Source organism: Hermetia illucens, chromosome 3 (genome assembly GCF_905115235.1).
Source record: "Hermetia illucens chromosome 3, iHerIll2.2.curated.20191125, whole genome shotgun sequence".
NCBI lineage: Eukaryota > Metazoa > Arthropoda > Insecta > Diptera > Stratiomyidae > Hermetia > Hermetia illucens.
The window spans coordinates 113,471,957-113,493,191 of NC_051851.1; the positions used below are offsets into that span (position 1 = coordinate 113,471,957).

At 46.6% G+C, this 21,235-nt stretch overlaps 1 protein-coding gene across 1 annotated transcript in view; it reads left to right on the top strand.

Moving 5' to 3' along the window:
• The window catches only part of LOC119651260, a 90,955-nt gene that overhangs the window by 6,396 nt on the left and 63,324 nt on the right, over positions 1-21,235 (top strand). The window lies entirely within an intron of this gene.

Below are 21,235 nucleotides of genomic sequence, written 5' to 3' on the forward strand. Positions count from 1 at the left end.
TTAGACAGGATAAACTTTGTAGTATGTTTGTTTGGTTCTGACAGGAAAAGTTTGGCGTGTTTAATAGCATTAGCGCTCTAGTATTATGAAAAGCTTGTTCCCTGTTTTTCGTAACTGCATTAGCCAATGCTACTGACACCATAATTGCCGGTTTCGGGGAAATTGAACCCTCCTTTACTTAAGCATCCGGGGTTTAATTTCCCACCACAATGACCGAGTACCCAGAGTAGTTCAACCGTATTGAGTCTAAAAACCGAGTTTAATCAATTTATCCATTTCAGAACGATTTTTGAAGACATCAAATGACAACACCACGCCCTCAATGAGGCTTGACTATCGGTACAGATTGCGATGCGCCTACATTTCAACCGATCCTCAATCATCCAGGTTGCCGCCCTTAGGATCGCATATACTTCAGCCTGAAAGACCGGTGCATATTTTCCTAAGAGAAAAGCCCACGTTTTCATTCGAGAGGTAGATTCTTGCTCCAGAACCCTGTTCTGTTTTAGAGTCATCGATGTAGAAGACGTCAGTATATACTGTCACGCATTCTTCCGGTTCGTGCCAGTTTTCTCTTTGTTTAAAGACAACCCCATATCTTCTACCAAATAGATGTGTACAGGAATCAGAAAGTATTGCGAAAACTAGATTTAGTTCTCCCAATAACTTTCTATGTCCAACACGTCCCAGTGTTTCCCCATATACACATGGTCCCTTGGTGGTCTATAGCCTGTTAACGACACCTATATGCATCGCTCGCCGTTCCCTAAAATGTCCTTCAACACCCCCCCCCCCCTCCCCCCGGTTTCCCGAGACCCTCGAACTCATCCTATACTGTTCTGCGCCACACCGACGAGTGGGGCCATCTTAGGAGAAGGTATTCCACGACATGGTGCAGCCAGCAATGCAATTGTCGCTCCTCCTGAAAGTGTGACCTATGCACTGCCACTTCCATCTTCTAATCACAGTGGGTATGGCAGCTGCAACGTAGATCAGGCTGTGAACCTCTGTAGCAGTAATCTCCCTAGCTAAACGATCAGTCAAAATTCTGTCAACGGCAGCAATTATGTTAGTAGTTGCCGAAGTAAACTTCAGTTTTGGGATCTTTGGCCTAGTGTCTGGGAGAATCTCAGCATACTCAGTGAAAGCGACCTGGAATGCGGTCAAAGCCTCATTATAAATTGGGTCGACATCCCAAGTCACTAAGCTTCTCCTGATTACTGGGTTCTTGGAATATTTGTTGCCTAGTTGGTAGAGCAACTCGATTATTGATTGACAACGTTCTGCTCCGGAACATGACTTTGTTCCGGGAACCAGGTTATGAACGCGTCATGGAGTCGGTGTCTGTACCCTGATGGATTCCGTTCCAAATCCGTGACACGGTAATAGGCGCGAACGATAAATTCGTTAAGTTGGTTCGTCCAAACCATACGACGCCTAGGTCTCCCGTCCCTGGTGGTTGACGGCATAACCGCCAAAACATCCAAGGGCGAAGAGCCGCCCTGGTGTTCTTGAACGACATTTAGCCGTGTTGGGTACTGTCTTCGTGTCCCTGGGGTCCCATCAAAAGAATTTGAAAAATTATCCCCAATTTTGTTCCCACGAAGTTAGGGAGGCAGTCAACCCTGCAACAGAGCCCCAATGTTCCAATGTCTCATGGTTACCTCCAAAGGTAGGGGTATTTGGAGGGGAGCCGCTGAAATACAGTGCAACGTCACTGCGATTCATCCGATAGGCACGTCGATCCCTTCAACCCGGATTACCGATTTGTTAAGGAGGTTTACTCCCCATGAAAGGGAAGAATCGGTAAGGGAGAACGAACACAAAGGGAAATGTTCTGCTTGTCCGCGGCTACTTATTTACAACATTAACTTACGATATTCGTAGCTGGCGTACCAGGTTAATCCCGACCTGAGTGGCACACGCAGAGCTGCATGCGACTAGGCGCATGTCAGGGGTGGCGGATAATGACATGACCCACAAAAGAGTCGAAAAGTTGAGAAAGGAGATTGGTCGTGTCACGCAAGCACTCCTTGGAAATCCATCATCAAGAGTGCACAGGTGCTCTGAGGTGGTGGGGGGAAGGCGGGGCGGCAACCCTGTCGGCTGAACCAAAACCAAGCGGTCGAGGAGATTCTCCACGTGGTGGCACCGGAAACGCTGTATCACATTGGCTTGCCGGCCGTGATGCAGTAGGCGAATGCTCCAAGACCTAGCAAGGGCGATCAGTCCCGAGTCTGCACGGGGACTCATCTGAAGTGGCTTCAGCAACGAAACCTTACCAGGGGCATACTAGTACCATGGGAACCGGGGTAGTCCCTGGACTCATATACTTCGGGAGAATTCCTGTCGTATATGAGTACAGCTCGGTTGTTTGCGGTTGGCCCCCTAGTGGGAGCTTCATGGGGACTGTTGGTGATGCTCAAGCGAGAAGAGAGCTTCGGGCCTCGGCGTGGTGTTGCGTTTCAACACGGGTGCCGTACTCCTTCGTTCGGTAGAGATTTAGGTAGGTCTTGCATCCACCAGGTTGAATGCTAAGCCATATACTTGGTATAGACTGGTACCGTTGTTGCTTGTCACAGCGGGGCTCTGATTGTTGTCCCAAAATCAATCCGTGTCTTAAGAGGACCGTAGGATTAAGTCTCCACTACAGGTACCAATGTTAAAACCCCAAGGACTTAAACAAGAGTGCACAGATGCGTTTCGAACATCATTTGAAACTACCATATGTCCAATGATATGCCAATCGAAGAAATCCTCGAGGTGCTGAAGCAGAAACTTGCGGTATGCTCCAATCGCATCCGTAGGTATCAAAAAAGCTTTCAGCGAAGGACAGACAACACCTTGTTCTTCCAGAACCAACGGGGATTCTACAAAAATCTCACCAACTCAGGTAGGGAAGGTAACCTCGATCTGGATCAGGCAGAAGACTTCTGGAGAAGTGTTTGGAGCGAATCCAGCCGTTGCAATTTAGAAGCAGCGTGGCTCCCACACCTTATATGTTCATGCGAGGAGGCCCTCTCCGAAATAACCATGCCTGACGTAACTGAAGTCGACGTATTATAGAAACAGCCCTTGACAAGGCAGGTAACTGGAAGGTACCAGGAGTTGACAAGATTCACAACTTCTGGCTGAAGCGGTTCAAGAGCACTCACAGGATATTGGCAAATCAATTTAATCAGATGATTGCCGATCCTGATTTAATTCCACCATTTTTCACTCAGGGGATAACTTTCCTCATCCCCAAGGAACAGGGTGCCTCTTGCCCTTCAAAATGTCGACCAATTACTTGTCTTCCTACCATCTACAAGTTCTTCACTTCAGTTCTGTGCGCGAACCTCTCAAAACATCTTGATGTTTATAAATTGATAGCTGAGGAGCAAAAAGGATGCGCAAAAGGCTCTCGAGGCTGCGAAGAACAGCTTATAATCGATACGGTCGCGGTAAAGCAAGCTGTCCATTAGAAACGAAATACCTCGACAGCCTACATCGATTATAAATCAGCCTTTGACTCCATATTACATTCGTGGTTACTACAAGTGTTACGCTTGTATAAAATCAACCCGAATGTCGTTCTTCTTCTGAGAACCATAATGAAGAATTGGAGCACGAAGCTATCGGTATCCTCACAAACATCAGGAGAGATACCAATCAGACGTGGCATTTTCCAAGGTGACTCTCTAAGCCCACTGTGATTTTATTTGTGATTTTTGCATGAAAGCAAATACGGGTTCCAAGTCAAACATGGCGTATTGCCGAAATGTACATTAAGTTATTTAGTGTACATTGACGACATCAAATTGTATGCCAAAGACGAGAACCAACTTCGCTCCTTGCTGGACATCAACATCCAGTTCAGCAGGGATATCGGCGTCTAGTTGGGTTTGGAGAAATGTCGGGGAAAACACACCGACAACGAAGGATACAGCCAAAATAACATCCGAATTGAGGGTATGGATTCGGACGACGTGTACAAATACCTCGGCATATTGCAAGCAACAACACCCACTGTGGCAATTATGAAATCTAAGTTGCTGGGGGAATTTGAACGGCGTCTGGATCTTGTCCTTAAAACTGAACTGTACGGGAAAAATAAAATCACGCCAATCAACACTTTCGCCATTCCCGTCCTTCTATACACTTTCGGTGTGGGGGGGTGGGACCCAACACTGTGGCTCAGTGAATTCTTTAACCAGGTTATTCAGGAAGAAAGAACACCATCTGACTGGCAAGAAAGTACCACTGTTCCAATATGGAAAAAGAAAGGTAGTCCAGCAGAATGAATTACCGTCCGATCCGGTTACTTTCCCATACCATGAAGATTTTTGAACGCATTCTTGACAACCGTATTCGCGAAATCGTTGAAATAACCGTGAATCAAACCGGATTTGTCAAGAACTGCGGAACTACTGACGCAATACACGCTGCGCGGTTGCTCATGGAGAAACACCGTGAGAAGCATCGCCCTCTTTACATTTCCTTTCTGGATCTAGAGAAAGCGTTTGACCGTGTACCACACGAACTCATCTGGTATGCTTTACGACAACACTTAGTGCGCTGGGTTCAATTGCTCTACCACGATCCGAAAAGTAAAGTTCGAAGTATGGCGGGTGTATCAAAACCACTTCGCGTCTCTATTGGTGTTCATCAAGGAAGCGCCCTCTCACCACTCCTCTTTGTTCTTGTTATGGACACCATCACACGGGATATCCAACGTCCAGCGCCCTACACACTGCTTTATGCAGATGATGTTTTCCTAGCATCTGATATCAAAAATGATCTCCAGCAACTTGTTCAAAAATAGAATGATCGCCTCATGCAACACGGTCTCAGATTGAATTTAAACAAAACTCAACTTTTGACGACCGATCCCCATGAAACAGGCACAGTGATCTGCCCAAAACTGAGCGATTTGAATACCTCGGGTCACCGCAATCGGCCAATGGAGAACTGCGTTATGAAATTGCTTCACACATTAACGCAACCTGGATGAACTGGCGTTCCACAACTGGTGTTCTTTGTGATCGACGTATCAACGAACGTCTCAAATCGTCCAGTCGCTCTCTATGGTTCTGAGTGTTGGCCGACTATAAGAGACAAAGAACGGCGTCTTGCGGTAATGGAGACGAAGATGCTACGTTGGACTAGTGGCGTCACACGTTTAGATCACATCCGAAATGAGGATATCCGCGATCGTTATGGGGTTGCACCGATCGTGGAAAAGTTGCGAGTGATGGTATGGTCACGCAATTCGTGCAAACGAGAATTCACTTGCGAAGGTTGATCTGAACATCGAATTCGATGGTAAACGACCAAAAGGCAGACCTAAACAACGGTGGCTTGATACGCTGGATAGGGATTTGAAAGCCTCGAGATTGCACCCAAATCAGGCATTCGATAGAGCCAAATGGCGAAGCCGATCACGACGAGCCGACCCCGCTTGTGAACGGGACAAAGGCTGAAGGACAAGAAGATTATGTGAAAATATTCACTTTTAAGAGATATTGACATTCAAAGTCTTGAATTTGCAAAGAAGCGACAACTTTGACCTATAATAACTTTGTTAATAATAGTGCGATTTCCATTATTATATATCATCATATCATATTATTGCCTACATTGCTGCAAAACTTCGTCGAACTAGGATGGGCTTAACTTTATTTGAACAGATATCAGTATGTAGGGTATTTCGGAGCCTAGTGGCCTCTTGATTTTTTTTCAGATTTTTGAGTTGAGTAGTTTCTGAGAATGGGTCCGTTGGAGACATGATCACTTTCAACCTCCCGAACTCTCCACCTTTCCAACAAATATCAAAAGTGAGACCCAAGTCGAAGAGTACTAACTGAGACCTTTTATTTGATGCCCCACATGACAATATTAATTGAAAAAAATGCACACCCTCTTTTGCATGTATGAAGACCCCCCTTAAATGCATAGAATTATGTAACTCACTGTATGCGTGAGTGTTCACAGTTCCCACATTTCCACCAAATTTGGTGTCAATCACTACAACCGTCTCCGAGAAAAATGCGTGTGACAGACAGACGGACAGTGCGATTTTAATAAGGTTTTGTTTTACACAAAACCCTAAACATGTACTCTAGGTTGTTAATTCTTCGGCCTTAGTTGCCTCTGGTTGGATGATGTTGGATAGCTTATTCGATTAAACCCTTCTTCCGGAGTTCTTGAAGTGGCCGTTTCGTCGATGATCATCGAATCTTCAGACGTTCGAGTTGTAACAGAAGTCCAAGGCTGTGTGGGATCTAAATTGAGAGGTGCTGCCGTTGTAGATATTACTCGTACCGCCGTTGTAAAGCTCATCGCCACCGAAGGCGATGAACTTTGCAGTTGTTGTACCAACATGGATGGGTCACTTAATCCATATGGATGAGGATATTGCAGGCGGAAAAGTTTATAAGGGAAATATCTATGGTTGACGAGGGAAACCCTGCTTGAGATGGAGTGATTGCGTAGATCAGGACGCCAGACAGAGTTTAGGGATATCGAATTGGTGGACCTCGGCGCAAAACCGAGGTGTCTGAAGTTCCTTCTTAAGGCAGACCTAGTTCAGACACCGGTTATAAATATAAATATTTCCCTACAACCTCCTATTCACGTAAGCCCACTTTGTTGCGGTATTTGCCAATTTATAATTTATAAATTCACATAAAATGTAAAAGCCTCTCCTTCTATAACTTTGTTAATAATAGTTGAATTGAATAGGTAATAACAGTTGAATTTCCTTTAAAGTTATGCCTGATACTATCCCTTATTTAAATGCCAAATTTCGTAGTTCTAGCATGAAACGGAACTGGAAACCGCCGCCTAATTTTTTAAAATATGCTAATATACTATTATTAACTGTATTTGTCCAGATGTCAGAATGGGATGCATTTTGATGCCTAGATTTTGTTTAGATACACAACTGTGATTTTTAGACTTTCGGTTGGATAGATTTTGAAAACGAAGCCAGTTACACTTTTTAAGCGTTATATTTTGCGCCCTTACTCCCCTACATTTCACCCGATATCACATATGGGGCAAGTTTCGAAAAGTACTAATTGAGCTCTTTCATTTGATGCCCCACATAGTTCTCACCAATTTTCGTGACAATCAGTCCTGCCGTTTCCGAATAAATCAGGAGTGACAGACAGACAGACATCAACTGGATTCTAATAAGGTTTTATTTCACACTGTTTGAAAGAATACGTGATCTGGGACCTCTAGTTTAAACCTGAACAGGTACTGGCGATACCGTGTTGTCTCTCCAACCACCCCTTGATGGCAGGGATGAGCCTGTATGTCCACTAACCCTTTCCCGAGCGTTCCCAACGCTCTCGCCATCTATTTAGAGATCTCTCCCTTTCGGCTTTCTTCGTCTACGATAAAGGAGAGGTAGACTTCGCGTTGAATATATTCGTCATTTCATCTGCCGTCCTGTATGCCATTAGTGCTGTTCTTCTGCAGACTGAACTCAGTTTGTTAGCGTTAAATACGACTTGTAACGCATTTTCCCAAACTGGAGCTGCATAGAGCAGGATCGAACTCACTACCCTAGCTATAAGCAACCTGGAAGCGTGCCGTGACCCTTCCATGTTCGATATCATCCTTGCCAGGGCCATACTTGCAGTGGATACTTTGTCATGAGCCTACTACACGTGTTGCTTATAGCTGAGCCTCCCGTCTACCATCACTCTTCAAGTATTTGATTGCCCGCTCAGAAGTGATGATATGATTCCCAATTGAATCCTGGGCGACCCTGCAATGATTGGGATTTACTTGAGTAAACCTATTTTTTTCATTGAAGTCAGCGCCTTCCCAAATTTCTGGCATTTAGCACTTCCGGCAATATACAGGGAATCCCGTCCCTCCTTTCCTTCACATACACATTTGAGCTCCCTATTGCACTCTTTGCCAATATAGCCTTCCTCCCCACACCTTCTGCGTCGTTCGGATCGCTCAAAGCCGCTGGTGCATGCCTTCGCGAGGCGACCAAATTCGAGGCACTTGAAGCGCCGATTTTTTTTAGGGCCTTATTCGGCACGCCATCCGGGTCCGGATGGCAGCTCGTCACTGGTGACTGGCGGTTTACAGCGTGTCATTCAGAGGTCGCTGAAAGCTGTCTATCCCCTCTTCTTGCTGAAGGAATCACCCCTGGATAATTTTTTAACAAGATTGAAGGGCACGTGATCTACGGAGATGATCGGACTCTGAATCGCCAGATCACGATTCTGTATTCGCTCCCCCACGGGTTGACGTCCGCTTCTAAACAGAGCTCCTTAAAGCATTCCCTCTTGCTCCGTTGGATGGCGACCTTGCGGGTTTTGCGGGCTTCCTTATAAGCGCGCTCTTTGTGCCCTTGGTTGATTCTGCCTACCGTGTTTTGAGCTACTCTTCTATCTCGGTGACAGGCTGATCGAAGGCTGGCCAGTTCAGTATTCCACCAGTAGTTTGGTCTTCTACTGGGGAATGAGCACCTTCTCGGCATGGACGCGTCACACGCTTTGGCGATGCATTGGGCCACATGGGCAGCTCTTTACGTAGAGGCGCCTGCTTTATTAGGTTGGTCTAACCACACCTCCATGAAGGTCTGCTCATCCAGAGCTTTGGCGGACCAGCTGTCAGGCTGGGCTCGGTTTCGGGCATGATGGTCTTATGCCCGGTAACTCCACCCATAGCCCAAAGAAGATTGCCTGGTGATCGCTGTGGGTGTAGTGCTTGCTGACGCATGAAGGCATACCACGTGCCAGTGCAGGACTGACAAAAGTTAGGTCTACCATTGAGGTACACCCCCCTTTCTGAAAGATGTTTACATACCCTCCGTTGGCGAGAACGACATCCAACTGTGCAAAAGCGTCTAATAGACTGCGACCCCTTGCATTTGTCTCTCTGCTACCTCACTCATGGGCCCAAGCATTGAAGTCCCCAGCAATCACGCCTGGACTACAACCCCTTGCGTCGAGAACAAAACTGTCAAGTATTTCCTCGAATTCGGAGAGTGTCTGGCTTGGTGGGGCGTAACAGCTGTACACATATACCCCGTTTATTTTCGCCCACACAAAGCCGCTGTATGTCTGACCCTGGTACGGTTTCTATAGGGTTCGCAAATGATGGGAATTTCCACCTCAGATTCGTAGATGGTCTGCTCGAGTAAATCTTGGGCGACCCTACAATGATTGAGGTTTATTTGAATAAACCTCATTTTTTCATTGAAGTCAGCGCCTTCCTAAATTCCGGGCATTTAGCACTTCCGGCAATACGCCGGTAATCCCGTCCCTCACTTCCTTCGCAAGATAAGCATTTGGGGTCCCTATTGTACACGTTGGCAATATGGCCTTTCTCCCACACCTTCTGCGTCGATCAGACCAATCAATGCCGCTGGTGCATGCCCTTGCGAAATGGTCAAACGCGAGGCACTTGAAGCACCTCTTTAGAGAAATCTGCTTGAACTGTTCCATCAAGGCAGTGCAAATTTCTCCTTTGGATGTCACTTCATCGAGATCACAATGCAAGGATATAGACCTCATGTTTTTAAGTCCGTACTGTGACATTCTCCCCAAGTGAGTTCTTAACCTGAGTTCGGAAGCCATCAGTTTTCCTAAAGCTGTTTTTTTTTCAGCTCAAACATGAGCTCACCCTTTTGGGCTCTTCGAATCTTGCTGACATTTCCGCCTAGATCTTTTAGGTCGGGGTCAGCTTTGACCTTTTTCAGTATCTCCGCGGAAGACAAACTTCCATTGCTGGAGATTACAATCGCTTCTGGGCGAATTCGCACTTTCGCCTTTTTCTTCGCCTTTTTCTTAACTACCTTGGTCCATCCACCTTTTTCATTCCCCTTGGATTTTGTCGAGTCGGTTGGCGCAGGTCGCACTTGGGGGACCTGCTTTCTCTCACCTGTGCCTTTAGTTCCTTTTTTCGGAACTATTTGTATGGCTTTTTTCCTCTTAGGCGCCTGCAGATTTCTCAGAGGATCCACATCTCCTTCCCGCACTCTCTAGTTTGGTGGCAGGTTGATTGCAGTACGATTAGGTGTCACTTGGGTCGCCTGTGACACCGTTGGGGCAACAGATTTCGACTTGTCTTTGGAATTTCGTTCCTCCTGCTGCGATTTGTTGTAGAGCACTCTAATTGCTCTCACCATATTTTATATGGCTTGGTGGACGTTGTGCTTGTCCTTGATGAACTCAGACAGCTCCATTATTTTTGCACTAAGCTGTGTGAATTGTAATTCCTCTGCTTCAGGGCTCTGCTCACCATGATTCCTAACCAGATTACTACTTTTAAATAGTCCTTCACATTTGGCATTCATTTACCTTCCGTCTGACTGTCTGTCTGCCTGTCATGGTCACGTTACTCGAAAACGGCTGAACGATTGTCACAAAATTTAGAGAGAAAGTGTGATCTGTCTGTCCTTTTACATGCAGCAAGTGGCGCCATTTTGTGTTGCGTTGTGGGCTTCCAATACATGCAAAAGGGGGGTGTAAAATGTTTTTTTACAAGATATGGTGATGTGGGGTATCAAATGAAAGGGGTCGATCAGTACTTTTCGAAACTGATCTTATTTCTGATATTGGGTGAAACATCGGGGAGTAGAGGCTTAAAATGTGTGCCCCAAGAAAGTGGAACGTTCTCAGAAAGTAACCAACTGAAAAATCTGGAAAACGTCCAGCGGCGGATACGGACAACTATGTCCAAATTCCGAATGCATCATCCAAAGTCTGCCGTGGAGCGGATGAACCTTCCTCGTGACATCAAAGGTAGGGGCGTGGTTGACGTGGCAGCACAACATCATCGCCAAGTCGACTCGCTGCGCGCTTATTAAGGTTTTGTGTGAAACAAAACCTTATTAGAATCGAGACGGTGTCTGTCTGTCCGTCTGTCCGTCTGTCTGTCTGTCTGTCTGTCTGTCTGTCTGTCTGTCTGTCCGTCTGTCACACCCGATTTATTCGGAAACGGCTAGACCGATTGTCACGAAAATTGGTGAGAGTATGTAATCTGGTGATCCCTTTACATGCAGTAAGTGGCGCCATCTTGTGTTAAGTTTAAGGGGGGGCTCCCCGTATATATGAATGGAGGGTGCAAATTTTTTTTTACAGAATGTAGCCATGTAGGGTATCAAATGAAAGGTCTCAATTAGTACTTTTCGAATCTGGTTCAATATTTGATATTAGATGAAACATAGGGGAGTGAGGGTTCAAAATATGACCCACAAAAAGTGTAACAGGTCTCGTTCTCAGAACCTATCCAACCGAAAAATCTGAAAAAAATCACAGTGGTGCATCTCTACGAAATCTAGGCCTCAAAATATATCCGGCTCCGATATCTGCACAAATAAAGTTAACAATAGTATATTTCTACATTTTAGAAATTTACCCGGCACCCCCCTTATATTCATCCCAGAAGTACAAAATTTGGCATGCGTATAATGAAGAATATAGTGCACAGTTTGGTCAAGTTTGAAGAAAATCCAACTATTATTAACAAAGTTATAGGGGGTGAAACTTTACAATTTTTTGTGAATTTCGTGCACTCTACAACCCGCATGACGTTATCATCACATATTCGTCAATATCACAACGAAATGAGTTCTTACGAATTGGGTCGCAGACAATTATTTTGTTTTAGTTTTTAAGGTTTTGTGTAAACACAAAACCTTATTAAAATCGGTTTACCGTCTGTCTGTTTGTCTGTCTGTCCGTCACACGCATTTTTCTCGGAGACGGTTATAGCGATTGACACCAAATTTGGTAGAAAGGTGGGAACTGTGAACGCTCACACATACAGTGAGTTACATCCTTTTACGTTGAATTTAAGGGGGGGTCCCCATACATGCAAAAGGGGGGTGTAAATTTTTTTTTCATCAAATATAGTCATGTGGGGTATCAAATTAAAGGTGGGGTATCAAAGTACTTTTCGAAGCCGGCCTTAGTTTTGACATTTATTGGAAACGTGGGGAGTGCGGGGGTTGAAAGTGATCATTTCTTTAAGAGGGCCATTCTCAGAAACTACCAAACCAAAAAATCTGAAAAAAATCAGGAGACTGCCACTATATGGTGCCTTGGCTCCGAAATACCTTTCATACCGATATCTGTTCAAATAAAGTTATTAATAGTATATTACTATAATTTTTCGTAATTGGCTGGAAACCCCCCTTAAATTCATCCTAGCGGCACGAAATTCTGCAGTGATGTAGGCTATAACGTAGAGCATGATCGTACCGAGTTTGATGGAAATCCCACTATTACTAACAAATTTATAATACGTTGAAGTTGTTGCTTCTTTGAAAATTGAAGACTATGTATGCCAATATCACCCGAAAGTGGATACTCTCACATAATATATGGATATATTACGTGCTACGTACTAAGAAATACACAAAACCTTTCGTACCTGAAGCGTCCAGCTTCCGGTTTCCCGACTTGTTTTTACTGAGTGGGGTGAAGTCGGTCCAAGAGCGGATCGATGAATGGAAGTCGAAGGTAATGCACGGTAAACACGTGAATTGTCTTTGGCAGCCACTTGTCGAACAGATGGCTGTGTGCTGGGGAGCTCTTTACTGAGACGGAGGGGTTCGTGTGTGCCATTCAGGACGGCGTGGTCGCCACCCGAGCTTATAAAAAGCTCGTCATGAAAGAACGGGTGGAGAACGAACAGTGTAGAATGTGTGGTTCCGCGTTAGAGATGTTAGACCTTCTCATTTCTGGCTGTACTGTTATGGCTCCGGTGCAATACATCACCAGGCATAATGATTTATGTAAGGTTATCCATCAAAACCTTCCATACAAGCATGTACTGATCACGAGAACATGTTCGGTTTACCGATATGGGCCGCAAGCAGTACTTGATAGTTCTGCTTACAGCATGTATTGCGACCGGCAAGTTCCGACTGATCGACATACTCCGCACAACAAGCCTGACGTACTGTTAGTTGACAAGACAGGTCGCTCCGCGTATATTATTGATGTTGCTATCCCCCATAATAGCAACATTGAACGGAAATACGTGGAGAAGAAGGTGAAGAATGAGCCATTAGCTCGAGAAATCAAAGAAATTTGGCGTCTCGAGCGGGTGATTGTAGTTCCCATAATATTGTCAGCTACAGGTATTGTACCTAAATCCCTCACGGCTTCCCTTGATGTCCTGGGACTTTCGCACAGTCTGGTTCAAACCATGCAGAAGGACACCATTCTGCATACGTGCTCGATTTTGCGGAGAGTACTAGACGGATTCTCCCACTGACCCACCACCGGCCAACACCAGCAGTGCCCCTTTAGTTTTTAAGTAGGTAGGATCGTCCGAGCCTAAATGCTTGGCACTTAGTGCTAGTATTAGGTCAAATCCGGCATCTGCCGAGATTGTGAAATTAGTAATAATCGTTGGCGTTACAATCCAATTGGATCAGGGCCTTGAAATTTGTTAGAACACTTCATTCAAGACCGTAACGGTACACTACAGTAGGAGGCAATGTGGTCTGCATGGGGCTCGCCCGAGATTATTACACCGATTTGACTCAGGTACTCATTTACAACAGGTATCCGACGTCAAATCACGATCATAGAGTGAAGTGCGAATCAAAAAGCTCACAATCATGTGGAACGAGAATTATCGCTGGCGCGAGCGTCATCGTTGTAAGCTACAATTAGAACGCAACCGATGCGTTTTCTTGCAAAGTGTGTGCGACCACGCCAAAATGTGTTACGACATCACCGATTATCGCTCTAAACTTAAACAAACAAGTCGGAATACCGAAAGCTCGCACTTCGGGTATAAAGGTTTTGTGTTCATCTTATGTAAGAGATGCACATTTTTCTGTCCGTATATAGTTACAAATCCAACATAATCCTTCATATTTTTCCAAACTACGAGACATACGTACATATTAGAGCCATAGATATCACGCTCACCCTAAACAAACAAACTGCCTATTACCTACTGTACACATATATGCACGTATCTAAATTTATCGAACCCAACAATTTTTTTTCGAGAAACAACAATTTTTATTTAACCTATAAAAATATAATGCTAAATTAACCTAACTTAAGTACTACCTTAACAGCCTAGCTTAATCTAAGGTAAAATCTATGGCTTAAACTAACTTATCGCTAAAGAATGAGTGAAAAATATTTGAAAAGTTGTCTGGAGGAAAAGTCGAAAAAAACCTCCATTAGTTGATTTTTTTATAAAAGCGGGCGGGCGGGGAAGGAATTAGGATGTGGGTTGGGATGGGGGGCATGCGGGAGGGGTTTGGGAACGGAAGCTAGGAGTGGCGCTAAGGATGGGTAGGTTTAGTAAACTGGGATGAGGAGTAGTTACCGTTGTAGAAGATTACTCTACCGCCGGGGTCGAAGAGAAGGTTACGGGCTTGGAGAGATGTGAGGATTTGTGGGAACAGATGAGTTCGTAGAAGATTCTCTTCGACGATCTCGATCTGCATGGCCTGGGAGATGAGTGGATTTGGGTGGGATCTGGATTTTTCCAGGAATTTGAGGGCATGACGGGCTAGGACTGCGTCGATGCGGGGCGTTTGAGAGGAGTCGTAGAGGATCTGGTTGGAGATGTATTTGGAGCGGTCTTCGTTCTTATAGATGTTTGTACAATGGCGGAGGATTCTGCGCTCTTTGAGGCGGATTCGTTCCATTTGGTGAGGGGAAGTGTCGGACCAGAAGATGATGCCGAAAACGAGGAGGGGACGGATAAGCTGTTTATAGCAAAACAGCTTGACTTTCTGAGGAGTTGGACTGGTGTATTTTAGGATTGGGTAGAGGGATTTAAAGGCACCTGTTGCACGGTTCAGTGCCTTCGTGATATGTGGGATGTGGGAAAGGCGGGAGTTAATTGTCACCCCAAGGTAGGTGACTTCCTTGACGGTTGGGATGGTGTCGTTGTGGATTTTCAGGGATAGGGATGTAATGTCGTTTCTCATTTTCGGCGTCATCTTAGCGGTACCATGGAATACGATGGCTTCGCATTTTTGTGGGTTCAGGGACAGTTTCCAGCGGGTGAAGTACCGGTAGAGCTCGTCCAAATAGGAATTCAGGCGGGCTTCACCGGCAGGGATGTTTCTGGTGGAGGTGTAGAGGATGAGATCATCCGCGTATTGAAGGATTCGGATTGGATTTGGGTGTGGAGTTGGTTTGGAAAGGTCTGCGGTAAACAGGGAAAAGAGGGTAGCGGAGAGGACTGACCCCTGAGGGATGCCAGCCGGGCTAGAATATGGGGAGGAGAGGTGTTCACGGAGTTGGACTTGGGATTTCCGCCCATCAAGAAAGCTAAGAATTAGCTTACAGAGGTGCGGATGGAACTGGAGGACTTCGGAAAGCTTGTATGCGAGACCGTATTGCCATACGGAGTCGAAAGCCTTCTTTATGTCGAGGAGACAGGCTATGGTCGGAGCGTTCCGGTTGAGACCGAGGAGGACGTCCGATTTGAGTACGAGCAGCGCATGCTCGACTGAATGTTTGGGACGGTTAGCGAATTGGAATTGTGGGATGGAATGATTGGAGTCACAGTGCTCGTCGATAGAGACTTTGATGATCCGCTCGAAAATCTTGGCGGAGGAAGAGAGGATTGAGATAGGCCTGTAGCTATCGGGATTTAATGGATTTTGGTTTTTCTTGGGGATAGGAACAATTCGAGCACTCTTCCAATCTGTTGGGAAGTGGGCGTTGATAAGGCAGTGGTTGATGATGGAGGACATAATGGGGGCGATGCTTGGGGCGCATTTCTTAAGGACGATGGAGGGGATTTTGTCAAGCCCGACTGATTTCTTGTTTTTGGAGGCGGCGATGGCCGCCTTGACCGAGTCTGGACTGACAAAGTGGATGGGGGGGATATTCTCTCGCTGACTTGGGTCGGCGAGAGCATGGTTGAAGGGGTTTTGTGTGGGTTGGGGAATGAGGTAGGAAGGATTGGATAGGAGTTGGGAGATCTTTCCGTTTACCTCGTTATCAAAACTTGGTTCACGGAAGTGGAGGGTGCAGTGGTGGGCTTGCAGGAAGTGGTCGGCGAGGACTTTGACTTTTTCTGTGGGCGGGATGTTTTGGGGAAGGATCGCGTTTTGTTGGACAGATTTGCCCAAACGCGGGCAGGTTTTTCTGAGTTCCCTGTATGTGCCAGGGTTTAGCTCAGTGTTGGAGAGGCGGTTGTGGAGGTATTGGGTGTACAGGGTGAGGATTCGTTCGCGAATGGACTTGTCCAATTCGCGGATTTCTGTGAGGAGGTGAGAGGATTGCGGAGGGTATCTATTTCTAAATAATCTCCGTCTGAGGGTTTTTTTGTATTTGATGTCGGATAGGATATCATCGGGAAGGGTGATTAGGTTGCGGTAATTTAAGGGACGGGAAGGGATCAGTTCGTCGCATACTTGCCGAACTGCTTCGGTGTATTGACGAACTGTCAGGTCTATGGAGTCGTTAGGAACTGTACAGTTGGATGGGAGTAATAGAGGTTGAAGTTTGGACTTGAGGGCAAGGTTGATGTGTTTCCAGTTTGCACGCTGGAAGTCAGGAACTGAGGGTGGGGTGGACCGAACGACTCTGTCCGGAAGTCTTATTTTTAGGATTACGGCATCGTGATCGCTGATGCCGGGGACCGTTTCGAGGAAGGGGAAGGTGTTCGGGTTGGGAATGACCGTCAGGTTACTGCTGATCAGGAAGTGGTCTAGGTAGGAATGGTAGTGTGATTTGTTGAAGGTCGGGAGTGCCGGACTGAAATGGGCTAGGTTGATATTTGGATTTGAGGTTGTGAGAAACAGGTGGAGCTGATCCCCGTTGTGGTTCGACCGTGCATCGAACCAGGACGGGTGCCTGGCGTTGAGGTCTCCACCTATGATAATGGAAAATTGTTTACCGGGAGAGCGGTGTAGGGACGCGCAGAAGGATTTGATGCGGAGAAAGTCTTGGGTGTCGAGGGATTGGTTGGGGCAGTATACGGAGGCAACGAAGACCGAGGTTGATTGGGATTCGAAGGAGACCAGTGAGATTTCCATGGATCTGAAGGTGTTGGGAGGTGGGTGGATTTGGGTGACAAGGAATTTGTCAGAAATGAGGACGGCCGTTCCGCCACAGGTGTCCCGGCCTTGAGGATTGGACTGAGGTCGGTCAGTCCGGAAGAGGTTGAAGTTGGGAAAGGAAGGATTGTATCTATAGTTCAACCTAGTTTCACATAGGAGAACTATATCGGGTTTGTGCTCGCCAAGGAACAGCTCGAACTCATGTCTGCGGGCACGGCCGATGATTGAGTTGATGTTCAACTCAATTATCTTAACGTCCATTAATGGATGTCAAGATACCGACCATTGAGTTGAACATTTGTAGGAATTCTTGCGATTTCCTGGCGAACTCGAGGAAGTCAGGGTTGGATATGGTGGTGGGTTGGACTACGCGGTTGGGAGTCCGGGGAGAGGTTCCGCTTCGTGCGGCGTCGGCGAAGGACACGGACGGACGGGTGAAGGCAGGGTTCGTGATAGGACTACCAGCGGGGCGGGAGGTAGTTGAGGGGAGAGGGCGGGAGGGAGGGGCACGTTTTTGTGCGTTCCTCCTTGCCACCACCTGGATGAACCGTGGGCACTTGCGGTAGTTGGCGGGGTGGTCGTTGCCCCCGCAGTTGACACACTTCGGTGCCTGCTCCACTGTTTTGGCGCATTCGCCAGGGCCGTGTAGTTGGTCACACTTGACACATCTGTAGGTGAGGTGGCAGTTGGTTGCCGCGTGCCCGATACGCTGGCAGTTCTTGCACTGCAGCACTTGTTTGTTTTGGATTTGTTCGAATCGAACAACCATGTGCTGTACGGCTTTCACCTCGCGCAGCTGCTCCTCGTTGAAGGTAGCATCAAATGTGACCAACCACAAGTCGAGGTTCACATTATTGTTCTTTGCCCAGGTGGTGGCAAAGGGTTTCGCGCTCAGGGTGCTTGAGACTCCCTGAGCTTTTAATTCATCGACGATCTCCTGAGGGGAGAACGTCGAATCGAGGCCTCGTAGGATGAGGCTGGTCGTCTTATCCGATGGGAGGGTGTATGTGAAGAACTTATTGTTGTTCTCCACGAGCACCCTCTTGGCGGTAGCGTAATCTTCAGTGGTTTTTGTTAGTATCTGGTGAGAACCACCTGATTTCTTTATCAGGTAGTTGTTGGGGAGGGCGCGGGATATGTTTGTCTTGACATTTCGGAAGGTAGCCGCGTCTTCGACTACAACTAATGGAGGAATCTTTCGACTTACCTCCTTTTTTCCGGGGGCTGCAGTGGTTGGCCTCGGTTGTTGATGTTGTTGCGGCTTTGGCGCTGGTGGTTTCGGGACGACGGCGGGCTGCCGCTTCCTCGTTTCGCCGAGGGACGGGAACGCTGCCGGGCTTGACCCAGATGGTAGGGCGAGTGGTGCCGGTGTTGGTTCCTCGGTGGTGGTGTCCATCACCTCGGAAGTCGCTGTTGGCGCGGCAGGCGCTGTAGGCATGGTAGGCGCTGTTGGCGTGGCAGGCGCCGGAGGGGCGCCGGAAGTCCCGAAGGTCCGGGTAATTGTGGCCTCCAGCGACTCGATGACGGTCGCCAGATGCCGGTTTTCAGCGCGGGCCTCCTTAAGCTGCTTCAGTAGCAGCTTGTTCTGCTTGCGCAGAGCGACCGACTCGCGGATACGGCACTTCGGACCGTCCCGTCTGAGCTCGTCTGCGAGTCGGACTCGCAGTCGCTCGATAGCGTAACTTCCGACGCGGTCTCCATTCCGCCGTCGGAGTCTAGGGGTTCCGTATTAGTCGGGCTGTCCGTAGCCTTCCTACGCTTCTTCCGGGTCACCTTCGTGAACCCGGTCGCGTCAGTTTCACTCATTGTCTTTGTGCTCACTGTTCTTGTTTTAAACTTATTGTCTTTTTCGCTGTTCTTATTTATTTCGATTCCGATTCGTTTTACTTTGGCTTGGTGTGGACCGAATGTCGCACACACTAACACTCACAGTTATATAAAACTCACAGTTATCACCGCGTGGTTTACACACTTGTCAACACGTCCGATCGCCTCGGACGCTCAACACTGACTCCTTATCGTACCCATATTTCCGATTTACGTCTTATATCTAACTGAATTAGGCACTACCCGCAAAGTTCATTAGCACGCATATATTATATACCTACATACACACATGTCTGGTTGACAAATAACTAAAAAACTAAAACAAAATAATTGTCTGCCACCCAATTCATAAGAATTCATTTCGTTGTGGTATTGACGAATTGATATCTGATGATGACGTCATGCGGGTTGTAGAGTGCACGAAATTCACAAAAAATTGTAAAGTTTCACCCCCCATAACTTTGTTAATAATAGTTGGATTTTCTTCAAACTTGACCAAACTATGCATCATATTCTTCGTTACACGCATGCCAAATTGTGTACTTCTGGGATGAACATAAGGGGGGGTGCCGGGTAAATTTCTTAAATGTGGAAATATACTATTATTAACTTTATTTGTGCAGATATCGGAACCGGATATATTTTGAGGCCTAGATTTCATAGAGATGCACCACTGTGATTTTTTTCAGATTTTTCGGTTGGATAGGTTCTGAGAACGAGACCTGTTACACTTTTTGTGGGTCATATTTTCAACCCTCACTCCCCTATGTTTTATCTAATATCAAATATTAAACCAAATTCGAAAAGTACTAATTGAGACCTTTCATTTGATACCCTACATGGCTACATTCTGTGAAAAAAAAATTTGTACCCTCCATTCACATGTACGGGGGGCCCCCCTTAAACTTAACACAAGATGGCGCCACTTACTGCATGTAAAGGGATCACCAGATTACATACGGTCACCAATTTTCGTGACAATCGGTCTAGCCGTTTCCGAATAAATCGGGTGTGACAGACAGACAGACAGACAGACAGACAGACAGACAGACAGACAGACGGACAGACGGACAGACAGACACCGTCTCGATTCTAATAAGGTTTTGTTTCGCACAAAACCTTAAAAAGAAAGGTAGATGGCAAATTCTTGATAGTACAAATTTCTGATTCAAGGCAGACGTGACCCGTATAGAACTCTATAGCATAAGTTGCAAAGATGTCAGCCAACCAAAAATGCATTTCTGTATATGTATGTAAGTTGAATACCGCTGGCACTAACGTAAATACCTATCTATCTTCATTAGCATATATGTCTGAATCGGGTTATTTATACTGATATTTAAATAACTAAAAAATACCAAGAAAAAAAAACAACTAGTACGTTGTCATGTACCTCGCCGTTCACGTGAGTTCACTTCTTAGAATGCAAAAAAAGTCACGTCAAGTACAAAAGTTGGACTTTCTTAATATAATAATGCTTGGATTTCCTTCAAACTTACCAGGATTTCGCCCTATATTTTCCAGATACCAAATTTTGTACTTCTAGAAAGAACTTAAGGGAGTTTCCTGGGTCCGGACAGGAGGACAGCATGCCGGAGATGCGGCCAAGCGGGTCATCAAGCGAAGACTTGCAAGGAAAGCGAGAGTTGTGTTCTCTGCAGGGATCGTGGTGCATCTGGCGAAAGCGTCGCACACACTGCGGGCTCGGGACGGTGTCCGATCTTCAGGGCGGAATTGGAGAGGGCTAGGGTGCGAACGCCATGATCCACATTTTGCAAATTAACATGCACCGGAGTGCAACCGCTCACCAGTTGCTAGCGCAGTTCGCTGCGGAAGTAAATGCTGATCTAGTGCTGATTAGCGAGCAATACCGAAACAAGGACCCGTCCTCATGGTATCTGGACTTATCGGGCACCGCTGCCATCTGGGTTCGGGACGACGTTCGACTTCGCGTTCTTGCCGAAGGCCGGGGTGACGGATTTGCCTGGATCCGGTGTTTAGGGATAACGTTTTTTAGCGTTTACCTGACGCCGAATGAGTCGATTCCGGACTTTCAACGCCGGCTTGATGCTCTGGAGGACGCCGTTTCGAGCACGGAGGGACGAATCCTGGTTGGCGGTGATTTTTTTTTTATTTTAATGCCAGGGCTCTTGAATGGGGCATGCCTCAATCAGACTCCAGAGGGAAACGGATTCTGGAAATGGCGGCGAGAACCGGGCTCGTAATTTTAAACACCGGATCCACGCCAACGTTTCGGCGCTCAGGTTGTGAAGGAAGCATTCCCGACATCACTTTTGCGTCGGAATCTCTGGCATCATCGGTGGACGGGTGGCGAGTCCTAGAAGACTTCTCGGCAAGTGATCATCAGTACATTGCGTTCGAAGTGTTTGACGC